This window comes from Vulpes lagopus, chromosome 4 (assembly GCF_018345385.1).
Source record: "Vulpes lagopus strain Blue_001 chromosome 4, ASM1834538v1, whole genome shotgun sequence".
In the NCBI taxonomy this organism is placed as follows: domain Eukaryota; kingdom Metazoa; phylum Chordata; class Mammalia; order Carnivora; family Canidae; genus Vulpes; species Vulpes lagopus.
The window spans coordinates 75830165-75837794 of NC_054827.1; positions in this window are offsets into that span (position 1 = coordinate 75830165).

Below are 7630 nucleotides of genomic sequence, written 5' to 3' on the forward strand. Positions count from 1 at the left end.
GACAATAATTTACATTTATATGATGACAGATAAAAGCAAAGAGAAATTAGAATGACTTCCAGAAAAAAGGATAGACAGAAAAGATAGATCCATACAACTCAGTGTATCAACTTAAAAAAAGATAATCTAGAGAAAAATTGATCTACTTATAAATGAAGGAGATATAATGAATGGAATAACTGCTTTAAAAAATTGTGTCTCTAACAAGAAAAATCAAGAATCAGAATCTAGTCACCTAGGAAGTACAGGAGACATTACAAGAATAGCCATTTCTCATGGGTGAATAGGAAAATAATTTTTAAGAACGCCAAATCAATAGGTCTGAATAATGGATTATTAAGGAAATGGCCATTATTCTTACAGAGCCACTAATAATTATTTTTGAAAATGAATTCTCAAGGCCAGATGATTGAGATATATACAAAATAATTATATTTTATGTTGATAAATATATACATACCAAAAAATATGTCCATACCATTTTTATGTTTTCCAAGGGCCTAATTTTTCATTTATTAGTACTTCCTCCTAGAAAACCCTTTGAGATATAATTGTCGTTGATACTGAAAATAGTTAAGCCCTGCAGTATGGTACTGTGTACATTCTTTCTTTATACTGTGTAGCCCTAATGAATATGGAAGGTGTTAGGTAGCATTGGAAAGAGGCTCTTGAGGGGGTTGCTGTTTCTATAGATATGGATTTAAAGACATCAGACACATTCAGAAGCAACATCAAAATGTGATCACCTTGGATGAGAAACATAACCAAATGTACCTAGCATCTCTTGAAGATAATTTCACTTTATCAAAATGTAGATACTTGTTAAAAGATAAGTGTAACATTGAAATCTTGGAGTAATCTGAAAGAGAACATTTGACAAGCATTTCTATTGTAATTCATCCCCCTGGTGTGGATGGTTTCAGGATCTGGACATTTTAGGGAGATGTTTCCACACTAAACTAAACACTCCACATTAAACATGTTTCCACATTGAACAGTCACCTGGAGGGGAAATGGTAGTAGTTTTTATTAAGCAACATACTTCAGTGTAGCTAGATGGTGCAGTCCGTGGGGAAGTAATATTGCAGAGAAGACAAAGAGAGGGCTGATAGTAAATGGGGATAAATCTGGTAGTAAATCTGATATCTATTAATATTTTGTCTAGGAAGTGGACAGAATGAACAGATATGTTCCTAGTCTGATGTGAACTAAAAGATCTAGTCATACTTCTGAAAATTCCTAAATACTAGAATTTGGTGTTTAAAGCAACATATCTTAGGATTTGTCAAACAAGATGAGCTAGATTATGAATATTTATCTCTAGTGCCAACTGTCCAAACTGAAACTAGAAACATCTGTCAAATGATTTTCATTCTACTTTTTAATGTGTTTTTTTTTCTGTTTTAGTTTTTTCCAAACACAATGTGACAGGATGTCAATAAGAAAATCCTTGATGTAACACCAAGAACATTGGACTTCTTGATGTTGCTATAGGTCTCGGAAGAAACTATTTTTGGATTCAGATACTATGATTGAGGAGTTCCAGATAGTAATCTTTCTCCACATCCTCAGCTGTCTTCATAAATTTTTATGGTTGTGAAATTTATCAAGTTGACCTTGAAAAAAATGTATATATTAAGCAAATTATTACACTTGACAGTACTTGGTAAATTGAAATATTTCTTTTATTTGAGCTTAAGCACAGTTGTTAAAAGGAAAGAATGACTCTCAACACCCTGAAAAAAGATGTTTGATAATCAATTTATATTTAATTATAAAATGCTTACTGCTCCAGATAGCATTTGAACATACTGTTTTTTTTTTTTTTAAATCTTGACATGTTAAGTAAACTTTTGTTGAGTTTAAAAACATGCGATGGTGTGAGTAGGCTATTCCAAGTTTTTCTTGAGCAGAAGCATTACTTACCCAAGTGTTGCCAAAATTAATCCAAATGATATCGAAAGAACCATTCAATTTAAGTTGAAATACTACCTGTTAAAAATAAAAAGTGAAAAGAAAAACCCCAATATATCCTAATTGGCAAATAGTTTTGTTTTGTTTTGAGCTTCTTTTTAGGGAAGTATAGAATCAGAACAAACCTGCACAAAATTCCAGGAAAAAAGCAAAAAGCAAAATACAGCTCCTTTTCAAAGGGAACAGGAGAACCAGATCCTCTGCTGCATGGGGGTCATCTCCCCTCTTTTCACTCCTGCATTTCCAGCCAGTGATTATCCTAACAGAGGCTTAAAAATACTGTATCTGTGGAGACTTAAGTTTGTACCAAGAGTCAAAATATTCAGAGAAGATACTGCAAGTCAGTCTTAGACCTACTGATGTGTGGTGGCAACTCTTGAGCTTCAGGCTAACTTTTTGCTGATTCTGATCCTTCAAGAATCAAAATGGGAACTTTTAAAACCCTCTTGCAGTTAAGCATCTACATAGTTTCCTGTGTGTATATATATACATATATATACACAGGAATATATATATATTGTTTATATATATAGATAAATACTTATTTTATTATAAAATTTATATATAATTTTTAATAAAAATTATACATAAATATAAAATATTTTATTTATCTCTATATAAAGATTTTATTTATCTATATATATATAATAAAGATTTTATTTATTTATTCATGAGAGACACAGAGATAGAGACAGAGGCATAGGCAGAGGGAGAAGCCAGCTCTCTACAGAGGAGCCGGATGTGGGACTCGATCCCAGGACCTGGGATCGCGCCCTGAGCCAAAGGCAGACGCTCAACTGCTGAACCACCCAGGCGTCCCAGTTTCCTGCATATATTAATCAAATCTGTTATGAATGCCCCTGAAAGCAAAGAATGTTCTTTCCTTTATAACTAGGAGTATGTTTCTTTTTTCTTTTTTAAGAAAAAGAGAAAGATTGCTGAGCAAGATTACAAAAAAAAAAAAAAAAACCATGAAAATTCTTTCGTGGAGTTATTTTTGTACCTTAGGAGGAACAGGAGGTGGTTAATTCTGAACGTTTATCTGAAACTTTACACCAGCCTTGCCCTGGGCAAGTTTGCAAATCTTCTCTCCTGCCACTGGGTCCAACTGAGGACCTTCCATTTGCAGAATTGTATGTGCAATAGCTGGTCCTTGGGGTCACCCTGGCAACCACACGGTCCCCTCATTCCAAGCCACACTTGTGTTTTGCCAACAAGAGGGACAAAATGGAGGACCCTAGTCTGATGCCGAGAAGGAAGAAAGAAAATGGGAGAAAATTTAAAAATCAAGTGAGCTGATTTTATACCCCTCCAAAAAGACTTCTGTTAAAATACGGATGATTTCATCAGAAATGGAATAGTTGCTCACTATTCCAGAAATAGAATAATAGAATGTCGTGCTGTGGTGGTTTTGTGACGAGAGGTAAAATTGAGAAAAGCAAGTATAAAAGGTTCAGAGTAAACAAATATATCTGGCTTCTGAATCCAAACTCTCTTTGTTTTAAAGGAACTGTTGTCCAGGAGTAGCACAAATGCTTTAACCCGGGAAAAGTATTGGGAAAAATGCCTTAAGAAAGTTCTCAATTTTGCATGTGCTTCCCATGATATTTGTCCTCTTGCCTGATCTGTGTCTCTGCTTTCTTTCTCTTTTTCACTTGGTAAGTGAACCAACAATTACCTAAAGGACACCGTTTAGAAGTTTGAGGGAAAAATCTTAAAACCTATTCAAAACTAAAATAATTTTCTTTTTTCTTGATTATAATAGGGACAAAGGGGACATACATTTTGGTGCTGAGAAAGCACAGTGTTACCTTCTGCTTTCACATTTTGCCTTGTTAATACAAAATAGCAGCCCTTGGAGGACCTAGTCCTAATTCAGAGTTCCATTAATCACTGAGCAGGAGCCATTCTTCCAGTCTAAGGATGGAAGACAGTTGGTATTCCTGATTTTACCCAGAGAAAGACATCTTTTGTAGACTCTAAAAGATCCCTTGCATCAAAAACAAAAACAAAAACAAAAACAAAAACAAACAAACAAACAAACAAACAAAAAAAACAGAAGAAGAAGAAACTCCGGAGTCTGTGAATCCAGTCAAACCGCAATCTAAAAATGTATGCCAGCATTAGGGTTTAAGCCTATGCAATCCGAATTAGAGCTGTTGGTCAAATGTTTATTTTCAAAGAGAATGACCTAAAATATTTGCGTATACCCAGATGTAGGCTCTGTTCTTTGCATTACCAGAAGGCCAGAAGGGCCAGCAGTGTTCTGTCAACAGGGTATTTAAAAACTCTTGGGATCAGTTGTAATATTTAGTCATGTTTCAACATTACTGATATGGCCGGTAATGTGAATGATAACAAATTGAGTTTGAAAAGGTTGTATTTCAGGGACTTTTGTTCCAGGTTGAAATGCCAGAAAGAGGTAACTTCTTTTCCTCCCTTGCATGAAATTGTGATTTAAGCCTTGCAAGTTATGGTACATGCGTATGCGTGCAGGACCTTGAATAGAGTCCCCTGGCAGTCTAATCACACCATCTAGTTCTCACCTTGTCCCTCTGCCTTTCAGTCGTGGACAGAGGTGAAAGATGGTAAAAGAAAACTAGGACAAAAGGAGGATTTTGGCAAGATGAGAGGGAAAAGGTCAGATGAGGAAACGTCAAGTTTGGAGGGGAGGGGAGAAGTCAGGGAAGGGAATTCAGACTGCTTCTACCTCCACAACCTCTTTCTTATGGCCCACCATACCAGATGGGAAGAGAAGGGGAAAACAACAAAACCAAACCAAATAAATAAATAAATAAATAAACCTCAGAAAGGTCACAGAATGCTGTGTGGCTTATCTGTATTAGGAATGACCTGAATTTTGGTTTCTGTTCAAGTCAGAAAAGCTCCTATAACCCACAATTCTTTACATAAAATTCCTTGGCAGTTGCTACTGCAAATCTTCTGGTCTTTTCCTGTCTCCGAGAAAACAATACTATAAATGCAACTGCTGTCAATCAGGGAAGCCTGCCTCAAGGTTATGCCGGGTCAGATCTGGAAACCCAAGGATCAGCGAGTGAGGTGTTGACGGCAGGGTGGGTGGCAAATGTGAATGGAAAGAGCCTGAAATTTACAAGCTGCTGTCACAGGAAGATTAGGGTGAAAAGAAGGCCTGAGTTTGAAAGAGCAAAGTCAGAACGCAGGAAGATCAAGACGTAGAGGACTCAAGGAAAACCGCGTCGTGGTTTTATCATAGAAAGCCCACAAATTTAAGCACTCGGCCAGAGGAGATTTAAATCTAGAGCAGACCTGGTCATTCCTCACAACATGACCAAATAATATCCCATCTTCCCACGGGATTTCTCCTTTCTTGCGAGCAATCTGTCTCCTAGACGTCCCTGTTGTTCCTCGGGGTTGCGCAGGGCCTGGTCCATCTCAGGCGCTGGGCTGTCTGGTCCATCTCACTTGGCTGTTTGGAATCGAATTTCCTGTTCATCCTAATAAATTACATATTATTAAAAAGGCTGGCAGTGAAGTCACCTGAAAGACCTTGATGGGGATAAATGAACTAGGACATAAACAAAAGAAGAAAAAGGAGAAACAAGGGACGCCTTGATGGTTCTACAGTTATGCACCTCTGCTTTTGGCCCAGGGCCTGACCCTGGAGACCCAGGATCGAGTCCCGCATCAGGCTCCCTGCATGGGGCCTGCTTCTCCTTTGGCCTGTGTCTCTGCCTCTCTCTCTCTCTGTGTCTCTCATGAATAAATAAATCAAATCTTAAAAAATAAAAAAAAGAAAAACAGAAAAAGGAGAAACAAGGAGGCCACGTCTCGTAGCCTCCCATGGCCCTGGCTCCCGACTCCCGCAGGACTGCTCGGAAGGCCCAGCACATCATCATCAGCTACCGCAAATGCTTCTCTCCCAACCTGTTTCCAACTTTTCAGCGTATTTTGACAAATTAATGTTTACATTGAACTGTCTTAGGGAACTTTACCTGAGTAAGATGATGTCTATGCTCTGTAATTTGCAAAACACAAGCATGGACTCTTTTTTTCGAATGATGAAAAATTTTTCTGGTAACTAAAAGAGGAGCTATTTATCATCTCTCTTCCTTCTCCAGGAAACAGCCATCAGGGTTATTCAACGGCAGTTGAGACGACTGGGTGTGTATAATTGAGGCAGTGTGGTACTTCTATTTTTAGTATAGAATACACCTCAACAAAGTGTCTTAATGTTCAGTAACTTAATGGCAGGATTGTCAACCAGATTGTTCCCTATCCAGCTACGACAGCACCTCTCTTTCAAAAAAGATGTGAAGGCATCAAAGATTCGATTTATATAACTAAACCTAATCAGTCACCCTCTGGGACTGAAACAGATAAAATAACATTGACAGTAGAATGGAAAAGTCTAAAATCTATATAAAACGTCACTGGTATTTTTTTCTTTAGGCTCATCTAGATAACATTGGGATCAATCCATCTGAAAGAACACAACAGCTCCTTTCTCTCCTGCTGCCGGAGCGACGCGGAGCTGGGAGGGAGGAAGGCTGGGGGTGACTGCTGATGTTTTAAGTTTACTGAATGAGTATCAGTGGCGACAAAGGCTGCAGGGATCGCACGCTGAGGACACGGAAGCCTTTCCCACAGCCCAGCATTCTCCCGAGTCGCCTCACAATGTAATGCATATAATGCTGAGCTGTTTTAAGTCTGTGGAACCCTGTGAATTCGGAGCAGGAGGACAATTTTTTTTTTTTAACTGGAACAGAAGGAACCCCTGGCCCGTCGTGATGCTTCCAGTCTCAGCGAGGCTTCTCCCGAGTCCTCCGGGGCTGCCTTGCTCCGGGGCCCGCGCAGCACCTGCGACTCGGGGCGGCTGCGGCCCTCACGTGTGCACCGGGCCAGGTGCAGCAGGGGCACCGCCTCAGCTCGGGGCCTGCTGGGCTCCTGGAGGAAGGATGCCACGGCGTCCTGGCCTGGCCCTGCCACTCAGGGCCCCGCGCCCCACTCGCTGGGGGCGGGCCGCTCTCTTCACGTGGCGCTGTGGCTGGCCGGGTGGGCAGGGGCGGCGGGGGCACCGCGCAGCCCCCCAACCCCGCGGCCTCCCCGCGTCCACCGCCTCCCCGCGGCCTCCCTGCGGCCTCCGCGCGTCCACATCCTCTTCGCGGCCTCCCTGCGTCCACATCCTCCCCACATCCTCCCTGCATCCCCCCGCGTCCTCCCCGCGTCCACATTCTCCCTGTGTCCACATCCTCCCCACATCCTCCCTGCATCCCCCCGCGTCCTCCCCGCGTCCACATTCTCCCTGTGTCCACATCCTCCCCACATCCTCCCTGCATCCCCCCGCGTCCTCCCCGCATCCACATTCTCCCTGTGTCCACATCCTCCCCACATCCTCCCTGCATCCCCCCGCGTCCTCCCCGCGTCCACATTCTCCCTGTGTCCACATCCTCCCCACATCCTCCCTGCATCCACGTCCTCCCTGCGGCCTCCCCACGGCCTCCCCCGGGCTCCCCCGTCCTCCCTGCGGCCTCCCCATCTCCACGCCCCCCCACGCCCCCCCCCACACTACCCCACCCCGCGGCCTCCCCTTGGCCTTCCCTTGGCCTCCCCACGTCCACCCCGCGTCCGCGTCCTCCCCGGGGCCACGTCCCCCTCGCGCCTCCAGCGTTGCTCC